Source organism: Alexandromys fortis, unplaced genomic scaffold (assembly GCF_014885135.2).
Source record: "Alexandromys fortis isolate MF-2015 unplaced genomic scaffold, M_Fortis_MF-2015_v1.1 scaffold_367, whole genome shotgun sequence".
In the NCBI taxonomy this organism is placed as follows: Eukaryota; Metazoa; Chordata; class Mammalia; order Rodentia; family Cricetidae; genus Alexandromys; species Alexandromys fortis.
In genome coordinates, this window is record NW_026068258.1 from 216,788 (window position 1) to 232,713 (window position 15,926).

The 15,926-nt window shown below is 41.4% G+C and overlaps 2 pseudogenes; one reads left to right on the plus strand and one right to left on the minus strand.

The window, feature by feature from the left end:
* The first annotated feature begins 3,470 nt into the window (after positions 1–3,470).
* On the plus strand, positions 3,471–4,442 carry LOC126494319 (olfactory receptor 2T29-like; annotated as a pseudogene).
* Positions 4,443–14,510: 10,068 nt separating this feature from the next.
* On the minus strand, positions 14,511–15,473 carry LOC126494337 (olfactory receptor 2T4-like; annotated as a pseudogene).
* Positions 15,474–15,926: the final 453 nt, after the last annotated feature.

The following is a 15,926-nucleotide window of genomic DNA, read 5'->3' on the forward strand; positions in this document are numbered from 1 at the left end:
TTCAGTTTAGAACAGACGTAAGTTTCCTTTCACAAATTAACCTCCTTAAAGGGAAACTATCATGTGTCTTTGTGTCCCTCTGTTTGTTGTCTGTCTCTATCTCTCTCCATCTCTTCCCACAGCTCTAAGGTTTGTCTGACGTTTATATGAGGGCATCAAGGGCCTGGCCATGTTCTCTGCTCCATCAACAACTTGGTAGAACATGGCCCTTTGAGGACTTCAGTTTCAGGTGTTGTTTTGTGTGTGTGTGTGTGTGTGTGTTTAGAATCTTGACATAGATTAAAATGTTTCTGAGACTTGTGATTGGTGTCTCAGCAAGCCCTCTCATGTAACTATTGTTAACATATCAGAAAGAAGAGATTTCATTTCCTTCCTATTGCTCCGAGCTGTCAAGATCCAGTATCTACTAATTCAGAAAAAAAAACTTCAATAAATCTCCTATCTTTGAGAAGAGGAGTTCACTGAGCCACGTCCTGCTTTTTCTCACTATGCTTTCCCCATTTAAACCTTCAAATTTAATTTACGTGTGTTCTGTTTTCCCAGCACAGGTGGACACTAACCTTGTAACGCAATCACGGTTACTGTTACCTAAAATACACATACATACATACATAATTATTTGCATCCAGCACAGAGGTAGGTTGTGAGCATGAAGCAGAGGGTGGTGAGCCACATTCAGGGACATCCCAAGGCTGTCTTCTCCCTGCTCCTCAGACTCCTTGAAAAAGTGGCTGACGGTCGTAAAGATGTTGTCACCACACCCTGGCCTGGACACCAGCAGTGACTGCTAAATCCTCTGCCTCCACTGAGGCTTACAGACAATGATGGACTGTTTGAGGAGATGAACTTGGAGAAGCAGAGGTCAGAGAAGGGTGAGACTTCCCATCATCTCAGTCTAAGCAAAGCTGGTTGAGCCAGCATGTCCGTTGTATTGTGTGTCTATATTTGTATGTGACTATGTTTATATAAATGTATATTTAAGAAGAAATCATCTTTCAAGACAATCATTTGTCAACAAACTTCAAATCAAATTTAAGTGGACTATGCAAGTTTAAAAAATACTTATTTTATTCATTTATTTTGTGTGCAGAATTCTGCCTTCAGGCATGCCTGCGCCAAAAGATAGCACTGGAACTCATTATAGATGGTTGTGAGCCACAGTGAGGTTGCTGAGATTGAACTCGGCCAGTGCTTTTAACCTCTGAGCCATCTCTCCAGCCCTCCTGTATGCATTTTTCAATTAAGAGTTTTTAGAAAATTCTTCTAAAGACCACGTTCTTCAAATGAATACTAAAATGGAGAGTACATCTCATAAAGTGTTGATATTATAAGCACCTCTGTGATTCTTTTCTTTGGAGTTTGGCACCAGAATATAACATGTACTTAACATATAACTATTCAGAGTAAATTTTTACTAAAGAAATTTTTTTATTAAAGAAAAAATCCCTATGACTATTTCATTGCCTGCAAAAATCCACTGATAGAATTCTGCTTTTTTTCAGCAAATATTAGAAAGAAATTTTGAAACAAAAAACTTAATATCAATTAAATAAATTATACTTTCCTTACCCTAAGAACAGAACAAAGATTGCAATCCTTGAAAATATATGCTGAAGTCCTTAGATTGTGCACTCAGACAAATGAAAACAATCATACAAATTGAAAAATATTCTTGTAGTTATGAAAATTCTCACCTTATCTGTGAAAGAACCACCATAATTGGTAAGTGGTATTTCACAATGTTGTGTAATATGAGGTAAATATAAAAAACTGAATTGTATCTCTATGTAGTAGCAACTATTTTGTATTGTTTTTATTGAGCAATACTTTTTTCTGCACTCCCCTCCCTTCCTCCTCTCTCCCCTTCTAACCTCTCCCATGATCCAATGCTCCCAATTTATTCGGGAGATCTTGTCTTTTTCTATGTCCCATGTAGTTAAATGTATGCCTCTCTTAAGGTCCTCTTTGCTGTCTAGGTTCTCTGGGGTTGTTGGCTGTAGGCTGGTTTTTCTTTGTTTCATAACTAAAAGCCACTTATGAGTGAGTACACATGATATTTGTCTTTCTGGGTCTAGGTTACCTCACTCGATATATTTTTTTCTAGATCATCCATTTACCTGCAAATTTCAAGATGTCATTATTCTTTACTGATGAATAGTACCCCATTGTGTAAATGTACTACATTTTCTTTATGCACTCTTTGGTTGATGGGCATCTAGGTTGTTTTCAGGTTCTGGCTATTAAATAATGCTGCTATTAACATAGTTGAGCACATGTCCTTAAGGTATGATTGAGCATCTTTTTGGTACATACCCAACAGTGGTATTACTGAGTCATGAGGTAGATTGTTTCCTAATTTTCTGATAAATCACCATACCAATTTCTCAAGTGCTTGTACAAGTTTGTATGCCATCAACAATGAAGGAGAAATCCCCTTTCCCCACATCCTTATGATACAAGATAATCTATCATCAGTGTTTTGAATCTTGGCCATTCTGACAGGTATGAGATGGAATCTCAGAGTTGTTTTGATTTGCATTTCTCTGATGGCTAAGGATGTTGAACATTTTCTTAAGTGTCTTTCAATCATTTGAGATTTATCTGTTGAAAGTTCCTTGTTTAGGTCTGTACCCACTTTTTTATTGGATAATTACTTCTTTTGATGTCAAATTCCTTTAGTTTTTGTATATTTTGGAGATCAGTCCTCTGTTGATGTGGGGTTGGTGAAGATCTTTTTCCACTCTGTAGGCTGCTGCTTTGTCTTGTTGACTTTGTCTTTGCTGTAAGAAGCTTCTCAGTTTCAGGAGGTCCCATTTATTAGTTGTTGTTCTCAGTGTCTGTGCCGCTGGGGTTATATTTAGGAAGTGGTCTCCTGTGCCAAAGCATTCACGTGTTCTTCCACTTTCTCTTCTATGAGGATCAGTGTGGTTGGTTTGATATTGAGGTCTTAGATCCATATGGACTTGAATTTTGTGCATGGGGATAGATATGGATCTATTTTCATTCTTCTACATGTTGATATCCAGTTATGCCAACACCATTTGTCTGAAACTGTTCTTAAGAATAACGTTATTCATTAACTTTCTTAATAATGAGTTTGTGTCTTCCCTTATTTGACTTTGTCTTTCATCTGTTTGCGTTTATTTCTTTTGGTTAGTAATTCACTCTTTTTGTTAGTAGCAAAGAAAACAGCCTGTGGATCTCAAGAACTGACTAGTATAGGGCATGATGAGTCCCCAGGAAAGATCATGACCATGAACTGTGATAGATCTACTCTGGGTTGTGATGGAGCTACCACAGAGGTGAATTCCTACCCTTTTAAAATCCTTAAATTATAGTTAAATTATCCTTCTCATATCTAAAGCCCCAAGGAACCTTTTCAGGGTTAGTTTCTCAGCACACTAGACTTGTACACATATAAGTTTAGAGTTACTAACACCAAAGCATTTTTGGTTACCTAGGAGACACCGATGAATAAAACTTCCTGGATGAGTAACTACACTGGACAGTCAGATTTCACTTTGCTTGGATTATTCAGTCAATCCAAACACCCTGCTCTGCTTGCTGTGGTCATATTTGTGGTTTTCCTGGTGGCCTTGTCTGGCAATGCTCTCCTGATCCTTCTGATCCACTCTGACACCCGGCTCCACACACCCATGTACTTTTTCATCAGTCAGTTGTCCCTCATGGACATGATGTACATTTCTGTCACTGTGCCCAAGATGCTCATGGACCAGGTCCTGGGGAGCCACAAGATCTCAGCTGCTGCCTGTGGGATGCAGATGTTCCTGTATATGACACTAGCAGGTTCAGAATTTTTCCTACTGGCTGCCATGTCTTATGACCGCTATGTGGCCATCTGCCATCCACTCCATTACGCTGTCCTAATGAACCGCAAGACGTGTCTCCTCCTGATGTCTGTCTGCTGGTTCCTGGGATCCTTGGATGGCTTCATATTCACCCCTGTCACCATGACCTTCCCATTCTGTGGATCACGGGAAATCCATCACTTCTTCTGTGAGGCCCCTGCTGTGACCAAGCTCTCCTGCTCAGACACCTGGCTCTATGAGACCATCATGTACCTGTGATGTGTGCTCATGCTTCTCATCCCTGTGAAAGTCATCTCAAGCTCCTACTCCTTCATCCTCCTCACAGTTCTCAGGATGAACTCAGCAGAGGGCAGGAAGAAAGCCCTAGCCACCTGCTCCTCCCACATGACTGTGGTCATCCTCTTCTATGGTGCTGCTGTCTATAATTACATGTTCCCTGCCTCTTTCCACACCCCAGAGAAGGACATGGTGGTGTCTGTGTTTTACACAATACTCACCCCTCTGTTGAACCCACTAATCTACAGTCTTAGGAATAAGAATGTCACAGAGGCTCTGAAGAAATTTGTGGGTGTGAAATCCCTTTTCCTAGGAACGGTAAAGCAAGTGAGGTAGAATGAATGTTTTCTTTTCCTTGTCTCTAAACATCTGTTCCAGGTCTCACGCTGATGTCCTCATGTTGCAGGTCCTCATCCATCATGTCTCTTTGCACAGTCATCCAATCTGAAGAATTATTTCTCTATTCTGAAAATTTCAATTACATACTTCTTGTACATTCAAAACCTTTGTTTTCTGCCAATGTTGTATTTTATGAAGTTGTTTGTGGCTCTTTAATTTTGTGGGACAATAGTCTTATCATTCAAAATCATGTTATACTGAGAAATAAATGGCCATGAGGTGTTCAACTGATAAAACATAGAGTCAGTTAGAAGCAAAGTGCTTATCCATATTAAGAAGAGGTGAATTGATTAAATGACATATTGGATTAATTCTGTGAATTTTCTTGGTGATTTATGTATATTCAAAATTTAATAAAAATGAAGGTGTAGTTTTATCCCTTCAGCTCCTGTGTTTATGTTATAGTGAAAATAATGATTAAACAAAATTTAAATCTGGCTAGTAAAAGTGGCCAAGAGGGTTTCAAATTGTCAGCATAACTGTATTCGTATGTAAATGTGCTCTGGTTTCTCTCCAAACTAAACATAGCTCACACTTCAAGGGAATGAGTTATAATTTTTTCTTGAGCCTAATGTGAATGATTATGGCCCAGGAGCATGGACTCAGGTTGCCTCCAAAACATGTTTCAAAGTTTGATAAAAAAAAAAATTACAAAGCACAAACAAGTCATAAATCATAACTCAAGGCATTTGTCAACTACGCTGTGGAGACATCAGGGGTTCAGGTTGTAGCAAAGTGGGAAAGTCTTTGCCATGTTTCTCTGATGCTGTATAGGGACATGGAAAGTTTTTAGTTTTTTGATTAGTATGTATTCTGATAGGCCAACACATTCCCAATGGTTTCACCTGATAGTCAAAAGGATGTTGGCTCAGAAACTAAAGCAAGGCTCACAGGGCCACAGACTCTGATAACTTCTCTCCGTAATTTTTCTCATATCCACTGCATTCCTTTTCTAAAAGCAGCTATGAGTATTGGCCCCACTGCCTGCGTCTATATCTCATGTATATATTCCATCTACTGAGAACACTTCTAGCTGTTGGTGGTCATGAAGATGATTTATGCTTATTTGATGAATTTGATGAATAGAAATAACACTAGGATTTTTTTTCAGTGCTCAGACTGACATAGGAGAATAGTAATATTCTCTGTTACAAAGACAGCTTTCCACACATTTAGTTGATTTTAGACTTCAGAGCCGATTCAAAATAGACTAGCTGCTCCTCAAAATATGCAAAAGGGCAAATTCCTAGGTGTCTGTTTGTTGAACCAGAGTCAGGCTGATAACATTAAGACATAAATCCCCACAACATTTGACTACTCCATGTGCTCCTAACCTCACTCTCATGATACAAGTCTTGAGGTTCAGCCAACCAACTGTTTAATACTTAGGTCCTGAATTTCAATGTCATTCCCCATGTTGTCTCTCAGGTGACCTGCAGAGAGGCTTTGCCTCCCACCTGCATGACCAAGCATTGCCATGGAGACTCATTTCCTGCCAGTCACAATTCTAAGCATGAGAGAAACCATGTGATTCCTTGTGTATCAGAATGGTTCCGTTTCTTGTTGTTTATTCAAGAAATGCTATGTGACCCTGAAAATGTAATTTATATATTGTCCAGAGCTGGTTCTGAGAGCCAGTCTGTGAGGGAGTGAAACTGAACTGGGCAGCAAGTAAACAGTAAGAAAAAAGAAAAAAAGAACGCTAAGTAAACTGATGATGGTACAACTTCTTCTGATCTTACAGCAAGGGTATTTTGAGTTATTTTCTCAGTTATATGAAATTACACAAAACAATTAGTGTTGAACTTAGAATATTGTATTTGAAAGTCCAGGTGTGGTGGTGCCTGCCTTTAATCCCAGCACTCAAGTAAGTCTCTGTGAGTTGGAGGCCTTGGGACTTCTAGGGCTACACAGAGACACAAAGAAGTTTGATTTCCAAAAGAAGCAATGCAAAAGAATATTAATTTGAGCAAATTTCTTTCGTTTTTAGTTAAAAAACATTTGTACAAGTGTATACTGTCTGCTGCCCATACCCCTTCCCCTCCAATTGACTGTGGGTCTCACATCTGCTCCCCTCACTGCACGAGTGTCTTAGTTAAGGCTTCTAGTGCTGTGAAGAGACACCATGACCACTGCAACTCTTCTAAAGTAAACATTTGATTGAGGGGACTTGCTTACAGTCTCAGAGGTTCAGTCAATTATGATCATGAAGGGGAGCAAGGGAGCATGCAGGCAGACGTGGTACTGGGGCTGAGAGTCCTACATTTTGACTCAGAATCAACAGGAAGTCAACTGACTGTCACACTGACCTAAGCTTGAGAAAGACCTCAAAGACTGCCCCCACAGTGACACACATTGTCCAACAAGACCACACCTACTCCAACAAGGCCACACCTCCTAATAGTAGCACTCCCCTTGAGGCCATTTTCTTTCAAACCACAAGGAGGAAGCCTTTCTGATAGTGATCAGGAAAGACACAAATCTATGAACATAGCAGAATTTCAATAGAAAACATCTTCTTGGTCTTTTTTTGTAACCATTATAAATCTTTAGGTTATTCAGCCTCAAGTTTCTGATCATCCAGGCAGTGTGGAGCATGGGATCCCTCTTGCAGTGTGGGCCTCAAATTAGACCAATCATTGTTGGTCACTCCCATAGGTTCTGTGCCTCATTACCCCAGTACTTCTTGCTGGCAGGATAAATTGTAGTTTGAAGATTTTGTGGCTGGATTGGTGTCTTAGTCCTACCAATGGAAGTTATCTGGTTACAGAAGATGGCCAATTAAGGTTCTGATTCCTCCATTACTAGGAGTCGTCTCTAGGATCACCCTCATAGAATCCTGGGGGTTTCTACTGCACTGGTTTCCACACTGTCCTCCCCACAATGCCCTCCAATTCCAGTCATCTCTCCCAGTGCTCTATCCCTCCACCACCCCCAACCTGATTCTCCTGATCCCATTTCCACCTGTCCCTAGTCCAAACACAAAGTCTATTCAATTACCCTGTCCCAGGGAGATCCATTTGTCTTCCCCTAGGGCCTCTCTTTTCACTTAGCTTTTCTGTATTCTATGGTTATCAATTGCTTAATAGCAACTATTAACTTATAAGTGAGTGCATACTGCAATATTGAGTTGGAAGTACCACCCCAGCCTGCTAAGCACTTGGATGCCAATTTCCAGCCTGCCAGGTGCTTGGACTCCAACTCCCAGCCTGTCAAGGGCTGACTCCTTCTGGGGGAGGGTCAGGACCACTCCCACAGGGTATTTAGGGTCGCACCAGAAAGAGTAACCCAGGGTTTTGGGTTTGAGTGTTCTCTCTCCTTTCAACACACTCCTTCTGTCCCCGCCACCCATGCTCCCAACCACCTGGGACTACCATCTATTAAACACAGGCATCTAAATTGGTTCAATCTGGTCTGATTGGAATTCTTTGCGCCAGCAGAAAGGCTCTGTTAGAAAATATTCCTAAAATCTTAGAGGTTCCACAGAGATGGGTCTGTGTTTTCCCCCCAGGCACAGCACCGCCATGCTGGAAAACGCCCATTCCCTGTGCTCTCTGCCAGGCAGATCAGCTTCAGGTGACTTCCCCTTTTTTTGCTCTATGCTGGTAAGGTCCCCAGGGGTGACCCATTCGTTTGGGGGGCTTGCACTGAAGCCTTGGCCTTGCCGGAAGCCTGATCCATGCAGGAAAAGCCAAGCCTTACACTGAGTTGGGACTTGGGTGTCAGGAGATGTCTCTCACTCACTTCTCATGCACCCCCGTTCATGACTCAAGAGCTTTTTTTGGTGGACACATCACAACAGGCTTGAGTCACACAGGCATGAGCTTCCAGTGGGTCTTGACAATTTCAAGCCTTTTACAAATATCCTTTTAAATTGACACTAACACCAAACTTAAACAAGGCTCCAAAAGCCAGCAGCTTCTGCCACTTGCTCCTCCCTCTCTCCCTCTGTAGCTGTTTGCTGTGCTTCCTCACCAGGCCTAACTGTACAGGGGTGGGAGTGGGGTGGGGGAGGGTGTTAAGTTCGGCAGGTGACACAGGTTTCTAAAAATGTTTTGTTTCTTGGTCCCTCATAATGATGTGGCCACAATATATCTATATGAGTATGTAGATTTATGTTTCTGTGTGCATGTGTGCTTCCAGATTACAGCAGCTCTGGAAAAATACAAACACGTGGATAGTCACCATTTTAACCTCACCACCATCTTTGGTAAGAGTTCCCATGTGTGCTAGTATTCTACTAGCATTGGTAAACTCTAACTAATTGGATAAAATACACACCTAAATTTAGCTTATATGCCCAGTTTAAAATAACAGGTAATAGTACCCAATTCTCAAATGCCTTTACAGATCTGAGATTATGGCATTTTAACAACAAGAGTTTCTAACACAGACATGTAGCTTCCACAGAATCCTTTAGCTCCTAAAAGAAGACAAAAGACCTTCTGCCTTCAGGCCTTGACTCTGGGTTTGGCAAAACAACCCACACAGCAGCAAAAAGCAGCCTTTCACCTCTTCAGCTTCCTGGATGCCTTTTGGGGAATGGATCCTCTCATCCAGCCAAGACAGGTAGACTAAAATCTTCCCCCCACAGGAAAAATCTTTGGTCCTATTGTGCTCAGCAGCTAATGACAAGCACTGCTTCTAGGACTGGTGTTCTCCAAGGACCAAGCAGAGGATTTGAGATTGCCTGTGTAGCTAAAAAGCTGTCTCATTTTTGCTCATTTATCCCTCTGAGATCTGTCTAATGGTATTTCACAACCTAGGTACTGTTAACTTATTACTTCATCCATGACATTTAATAAAGTTTCCTGCTAAAATACAGGCAGGGATGCCTCTTTCACAGGCTTCATAGTCCAGGACTAACAGGTTTCAGAATGTCTTCAAAGGTCCAGGGTTCCCAATTCCTTTAATTGTCTTAACCTAAGACAATTTTGCTATGACGCCAAGATGTAAATCTGTTCCAGTTCTCTTACACATTCCTGGAAAGTTCTACTGCTGCATCAAAATCAGGTCTGGAAAAAAATAATAATAACAGTCTCCAGAGCCTTTTGCTAACCCCAGCCAGTTTCAAGCATATTTTACAGGTTACTCTGTAACAGGAGGAGTGGGCTGCTTGTCATCCCGCCTGCCCAGCTATCTTACAACCAAAATAATCACACAGAAACTGTATTTATTTAAACATTGCTTGGCGCATTAGCTCTAACTTCTTATTGATTAATTCTTACATCTTAATTTAATCCATTTCTATTCATCTGTGTATCACCACGTGACTGTGGCTTACCAGCAAGATTCTAACCAGTGTCTGTCTCAGGCAGGAGATCCATGGTGTCTGCCACTCTGCCCTTCTTCCCAGCATTCAGTTCTGTCTACTCCACCTAAGTTCTGTTCTAAGCCAAGGCAGTTTCTTTATTCATTATCCAATGAAAGCAACTCACAAACAGAAGGACCTCCTACACCATTACTCCTGCTGCCTGGGCCAAGACCAACCTACAAAGTGCTCCCCAGACAACACCAAAAGACCTGCACCAGCTCCTGGGACATCACCATTGGTACCCACTCTTCTGGATCAAGGACACCTGCCAACTAAAATCTGGTTTTGTCTGCAATTCTGTTCCAGTCCATGGCTAGCCCCATTTCATAGACCCAATAATAATTTTTTTTCTTCCAGCCACCTGCCTTCTCATCTCCCTCAAAAAGCAGCTGACTGAGGACTCTGGGATGACAACAAACCAGATGCCATTCCACCACAGCTCTTGCTGAGCATGAGCATACCAACTCCCAGCTCTCCCACCTCGCCCCATCTATGCAAGAAGTAGCCAGACTTGAGTTGATGTCCCTATATACAAGGACTCTGGGATGTTTAGTCAAAAGTGAGATCCCATCCCTCTGACACCCCTCTATTCAAAGAGGCTGGGATGTAATAATGAGTTGGACATCATCCCAGCCTGCCAAGCTTTTGGACTCCAACTCCCAGACTGCAAGCAGTGACCCCTCCCCAGGAAAGGTCAGGACCATTAATACAAGGTATTTATGATCACACCAGAAAGAGGAACACATGGTTTGGAGTTTGCATGTGCACACCCTCTGTCTTCCCCCTACCATGCTCACAGCCACCCGGGACCACCACCTATTAAAACACGGGCATTTAACTTGGTTCAGTCTGGTCTGATTGGAATTCTTTGCACCGGCTGGAGGCTCTGTTAGAAAATATTCCTAACATATACTATATTTCGTTTTCCAGGTCTGGGTATTATTATTTTTTTTAGTTCCATCCATTTGCCTACAAATTTCATGATGTCATTTTTTTAAACTGCTAAATGATACTTCAATGTGTAAATGTATCATGTTTTCTTCACACATTGTTTGGGTGAGAAACATAAGTTTGTTTCCAGTTTCTGGAAATTATGAATAAAGTCACTATGAATAAAGTTGAGCAAGTATTTTTGTAGGATGGGTTGTCTTTGGGTATATGCCCAATAGTATTATAGCTGGGCCTTGTGGTAGATTGACTCCCAAGACTTTGGAAACCACTGTATTGATTTACATAGTAGCTGTACATGTTTGCACTCCCACCAGCAATGGAGGAGTGTTCCCCTTGCTCCACGTTCCCGCCAGCATTAGCTATCATTTGTGTTAATGATCTTAGCAATTCTGACTGGTATAAGATGGACTCTTCATGGCAGTTTTGATTTGCATTTCCCTATGGCTAAGAAAGCTGAACATTTCTTTGTTTCTCACTCATTTGAGATTCCACTTTTGAGAAATCTGTTTAGATCATTATCCCACTTTTAAATAGATGATTTGGTGTTAGTGTCTAGTTTCTTGAGTTCTTTATGTATTTTAAATTTTAGCTCTATCGTCCCATTCTGTAGGCTGTTTTTGTTGTTGTTGGTGGTGGTTTTTTTTTTTTTTTTTTTTTTTNTAGATCATTATCCCACTTTTAAATAGATGATTTGGTGTTAGTGTCTAGTTTCTTGAGTTCTTTATTTATTTTAAATGTAAGATCGATCGTCCCATTCTGTAGACTGTTTTTGTTGTTGTTGGTGGTGGTTTTTTTTTTTTTTTTTTTTTTTTGTCCTGTTGGTGGTGTTTTTTGCCTTACAGAAGCTTTTCGGTTTCACGAGGTCCCATTTGTAAAATGTTGGTTGACCTTAATGCCTGTACTATCAGTGTTCTGCTCAGGATGCTGTCTCATATCCCATCGTGTTCAGGAGTTCATCACTGATTTCATGAGCCCAGCTCAGGCCATACTGACCGTCACTTAGTGGGTCTCAAAGGCATCTAGTCCTGCATTCCTTTCCCCATTCTGCATCCCCATGGTCTTCCTTCCACCCTCTGAGAACTGTGTCTCTCTCTGCAATGCTTGCTGAACTCCTGTGTGTGCACCTGAGCTCTCTTTCTGTGATCCACACTATATTGGGGGTCTGGTGCCAATCACAGGTTTGCTGTGACGACACTTCAAGGGGATCCTAGTTTCTCACATCTGGTGCCAGCCCTGGACTGCAAAGTGAAATCTTTCTTGTAGAAAATATAGACCAGTGGTTCTCAACCTGTGGGATGTGCCCCCTGTGGAGGTTCAAGGGCCCTGTCACAGGGGTCAAGTAAAACCGTCCCCAAAACACAGATATTTGCATTACAATTCATAACAACAGCAAAACTACAGTTATGAAGGAGCAATGACATGATTTTATGGTTGGGGACATGATTTGAAACATCTGTACTCACTAAATATCTATTCACCTGTGAAGCCGCCTCCTGCTCCCTTTGACAGGAGGTTTTTGATGACTCACTTAATCTTGTTATCATTTCTGTTAGGATCAGGTTTCTCTTTCTTCTGGACTCCATCTCAGTCATTATACACACCCAGGAATTTTTTTTTAATGTGTAGTCCAGGCTGGCCTCGAACTCCAGATCCACCTGCCTCTGCCTCCTTCAGCAAATCCTACCGACCTGCGCCACCAGAGCCGGCCCAGGAATTTATTAATCCACACTACTTGTCACTATGGTCTGCGTTCTCATTTCTCACACTGACAGCAGTGAACAATGAGGGGAAAGGGTGGGGACATAATTCAGTGCTCCCCTCCAATAAATGTACTTTAAAGGTTAAAATTACAAAATTTTTCAAAACATAATAAAGATTAAAAGATAAAAATTATGGTATCAAAACTTAAAATGTAGTGGTAAAATTTGACATCTTGAATTTTATTTTTTGTTCTTGTTACCAAAATTATCATGTCTTTAAAATAATTGTTTTATTATAAGGTTATTTTTTAGTTACATGATAACCACAAAGTAAAAACTTGTACACAAACTGAAAACCAAAATAAAGAGATTTAAATAATAATGACAGAGAAAAATCATCTAACCACAAAAGAATACAGTAAGAAAAGAGAACAGGAGGAATGTGTACAATTAGGAAGCAGGAGCTGGTGCAAACTTGTGCTCCTGTTCATGATATCACCATGGTTGACAGTGGACTGCGTTCTCCAAATGGAGCACAGGAAGCCACTGAATGGGAAAAGATCAGACCCCATTATGATGCCTGGATTAAACCCATCTCACCAATTATTTCAGTTTCCAGCACTCATGTCCCACAACCACCTGTAAATCAAGCTCCAGAGGCTCTGATGACCTCTGCTGGCCACCGTTGATGCTGCACTCACATGCAAATACACAATTACACACCAGACACACACATATACCCCCACACACACAATTATACCCCCCCACACACATATACCCACAGAGGACACACTCATACACACACATTTCCACAGAAACACCTACATACGCACACATACACAGACACACATCACAGACATACAAATATATACACACAGAGAGACCCACTCACTGTTAGGAATATTTTTTAGACGAGCCTCTCTGTTGATGCAAATAATTTGAATCAGACCAAATTAGACCAAATAAAAGATGCCCATGTTTAATGCAATGCTCCCGGGTGGCGCTGGGAAAGCTTGGCGAGGGGAAAAGAGAAAAAGGGGAGACCACACAAAACCCGTGGAACATGTGTTCATTCTCTGGGGGGCAGCCTGTGTGAGTGGTCTTGACCTTTCCTGGGGAGGGTTTACTGTTTGGCGGGCTTTCTTGACCTTGGGTGGCTTTCTCTGAGGTGGAGTTTGGACTAATGCCAACTCCCAGAGGAGGGGGCTTGAAATGGAGCTCCTGCCCAGTATTCCAAAGAAGGGTGCCAGGGGCTGGGATGAGGCCCCGACTATAATATTCCAGGCTCTTTGTAAAAAGGGATGTTGGGGAGCTAAGGTGATGATTTTGTCTAAACACTCACAAGCACAAACACACAGAAACAATCAAACACATATATTTATAAACACAAACACAGATACTCTCTCGAGCAAAACCACACATTCATATACACACAAACAAATACACACAGACACACATATGACCTTAAAAATAAAATCTTTGTTTAAAGCAAAGGAAAATGGTGTCATTACTGAACTCTAGCAAGTGTTACAAGAGTAATAACAATTCTCCACAGTTCCAAATGCTACAGAAGGGGAACACTTGCCAAGCCTGCACTAGAGACTGATAATATCTGATACATACAGCAAGGAATCACATAGCAAAAACCATGAAACAACCTCTAATATAAACATTTATGACATCTTCTAACAGAATATTGGCAAATTTTTATATATATATTATATATTTATATACATATCCCATTAAAAACAGTGCCCAGTATGACCAATGGGACACATTCCAGAAATGCCAGGTTGTTCCATAAACAAATAAAATAATTGTGATAATATATACACAGAAAACCTAATTCAATGAGTCAGCATCTCTTCCTAATGAAATATTTCAGCAAAGTAAAAGGCACCAAGTCAACATTACTACAAAATAAAAGTACCTGATGAGAGCATCATGTTGTCAAGTCTGTGAGCATCACATAAATGACATAAGAGTCCTGGAAGAGAAGATGTGTAAAGGAAAAGAAAGCAGCTATTCATTTTAAGTTACTTATTTTACTGTTTCATGAAAGAGGGGTTTCAAACCCAATAATTTCTTCAGAGCCTCTGTGACATTCTTATTCCTAAGACTGTAGATTAGTGGGTTCAACAGAGGGGTGAGTATCGTGTAAAACACAGACACCACCATGTCTTTCTCTGCGGTGCGGAAGGACACAGGGAGCATGTAGGTGTAGACAGCAGCACCATAGAAGAGGATGACCACAGTCATGTGAGAGGAGCAGGTGGCGAGGGCCTTTTTCCTGCCCTCTGCCGAGTTCATCCTGAGAACTGTGAGGAGGATGAAGGAGTAGGAGCTTGAGATGACTATCACAGGGATGAGAAGCATGGGCACACAGCAAATGTACATGAGGGTCTCATAGAGCCAGGTAACTGAGCAGAAGAGTTTTATCACAGCAGGGACCTCACAGAAGAAGTGATGGATCTCCCTGGATCCACAGAATGGGGAGGTCATGGTGATAGGGGTGAAAATGAAGCCATCCAAGGATCCCAGGAACCAGCAGGCAGACATCAGGTGGAGACACGCCCTGCGGTTCATGAGGACAGGATAACGGAGTGGATGGCAGATGGCCACATAGCGGTCATAAGACATGAGAGCCAGAATAAAAAATTCTGAACTTGCTAGTGTTGCATAGAGGAACATCTGCATCCCACAGGCAGCAGCTGAGATTGTGTGACTCCCCAGGACCTGGTCCATGAGCATCTTGGGCACAGTGACAGAAACGTACATCATGTCCATGAGGGACAACTGACTGATGAAAAAGTACATGGGTGTGTGGAGCCGGGTGTCAGAGAGTACCAGAAGAATCAGGAGGGCATTGCCAGACAAGGCCACCAGGAAAACCACAAATATGACCACAGCAAGCAGAGCAGGGTGTTTGAATTGACTGTAAAATCCCACCAGGGTGAAATCTGACTGTCCAGTGTAGTTGTTCATCTAGGAGATGATGTTCATGGGTGTCTCCTAGGAAACCAAGAAAGCTTTGGGGTTAGTGTCATTATGTGACCTTATGAACTAATAAACAGTTGTAGGCAGAGACTACTCATTTATTTTCTAGCTGCCCAGACCCGAATAACCACACAGAAACTATATTAATCATACACTATTTGGCCTATTAATGAACAAAGCAATCTGTAACTGGTTGTGATCAATTCTAAAGCCCTCTCAGTGATGTGCTATCCACCTGACTGTGCTAACAGGAAGATCCCTACCTGGAGATCTGAGGATAGCATATTACATATAGTTCAATCAGGTTTTTTTTCCCTGAAAATGTAGGGTTTACATCTTGGATATTCAGAGAAAATCTTCCAAAGTTCAAGGTCAAGAAATTTCCTAAATCCTGACAGCATATTCTGTCCAGTACTACAGACTTGAATAATGCTGCCCCAATGCTAACACAAGCAGTGA